Source organism: Athene cunicularia (assembly GCF_003259725.1).
Source record: "Athene cunicularia isolate RWA chromosome 3 unlocalized genomic scaffold, athCun1 chr3_part1, whole genome shotgun sequence".
NCBI classification, from domain to species: domain Eukaryota; kingdom Metazoa; phylum Chordata; class Aves; order Strigiformes; family Strigidae; genus Athene; species Athene cunicularia.
In genome coordinates this window covers 72,691,918-72,693,816 of record NW_020799097.1, presented here as the reverse complement: position 1 = coordinate 72,693,816, position 1,899 = coordinate 72,691,918, and positions in this window count along the sequence as shown.

Here is a 1,899-nt window from a genome sequence, read left to right as displayed (position 1 = left end):
GGCTGTTGTCTGCCCTGCCCTGCCCTGCCCTGCCCAGCCGGGCTGGGGCCAGCGGCTCCCGGCAGCGGGGTTGCCGTTTGCGAAGCTCTCCTGAGCCCGAGCCGGCCACCGCCGCTGCAGGCGGTGGGACGAGCAGGGCAGGGCCTGGGCGGAGCGCACAGCGGGCACGAGCTGCTGCCTTGCGTCCAGACAACCCCCCTCGGCTCGGCTGGGGCACCGGTGGGCTCGGTGACACTGGGCCTTGCTGAAGTTGTCACCTCAGTAAAGTGCTTCCTGCCAGCCAGCTCGAAATACGCCTGTTGGTGTTACCGGCAGTGCCTGTCTAGCACCTTTCACAGTCCAGGTTTGGCTTAAGGTCACCCTGCAGGCTTCCAAAGCACTGAGAAAAACGTGTTGGTTTTTCTTCCTAGAAACTTGCACTTGCTCCCAGAGGTGCAGGGTGTCGAGCCTGTCTCTGCAGGTTCTGCTCTTCAGACTATACCAGCCAACCATTAAAAGGGAGCTGTAGCTAGGCAGGAATTACTCAGGGTGTTAAGACTGTGAGAGTCCTTATTCCTGATAATGCATGTCATGTTTTGAGGGGTACAGTGTGTTTTGTGGTCTTGAGAGAAAAGCAATTTTATTTGGACCATACCCTTTTTTCAGAAGGAACATACTAATGTAAACATACTTCGTGGCCACAGAAGATTGGGAAAATTAATTTGTTAATTCACAGAAAATAATATTCTTTCTTTAAACTTCCAGTTAAAAACCTCGTCTGCACCTGGCCAAAGACCTTATTTCCCTGCCATCTGTGTAGATTTCTATTTGAGAGGTGGTAGTTTTTTTGAGAGCAAGCCAAATAGATTCCCTCAATCTTTTAGCATTTAACCCAAGTATGGTGGGGAAAAAGTAAAAGATGTGACTGTTGCCAAGTTTGGACATTTAGCATCTTGGAAGATTCTTACCTTTTCTTATGCTAAAAATAAGAGAAGATGAAGGATGTAAGCTGTCATTTTCATGTTAGGTATGTAAGACAAAGCATAAGATGACCTTAATATGAGGCATTGTTGCCAGCTCTTCCTATAATAAGCACTCTCAGGTTTGCCCCACCCTTAGACTAGAGCCTTGATCTTCCTTGATCCTGAGGACAGGCCCTTTTTTTCCTTGTAGGTTTGATTATAGGATCAAGACATAATCATCTAGCCAAGTGAGGTCCAGAAGATGGTAGGGATTGGCTCCATGACTCACAGAAGCCAAGCAAAATAATTTCATCTGCTCAGCAGGCAATTATACAAATTGCTGGGCAGAATCCATATAGAGATTTTCACAACTGCCTCATATTGGAATTGTCTTCTGTGGGTCAGGTGAAGTTTGCTGTGCTGCTCGGTCTCACAGTGGAGTATACGCTGTGGCTGGCTGAGAACCTGCTGCAGAGGTATTAATTACACAGGGTGTTGCAGTGCCTGTGTCTCTGACTGACTGTTGCTGGAACTGGATTTCTATGACAGAAGTGGGGCTTTTTATTTTAATTGCTTCTTTAGAGTGAGGAGAATGAATTTCTGTGGTTGGGACTTTTCTTATACCTCAGCTGAGATTCTTCTGGTCATTTAGTCAGGGAAGAATCTGCTGCTTCTCTAATGCTTTAGTGCATCTACTTACTGGCACTCTCAGAGCTATTGCCTTCTACCCCATCTGACAGTCATCACCATTCTCATGAACTGCTATTTAAGGTAATCAGGCAAGTTTTATTCATACAATTTGGCTTAGTACCATCAACCTACAAGCCAGAAGGTCTTTGAGGATTCAGTGGGTGAACAACTGGAGAGGCTATTTTCTACTGGCTTCAATCCAAAATGAGTGAAACTTCATTCTGGTTACTCATAAATGGAAAATGAGTATCCATGTCTGGTCCAGTAT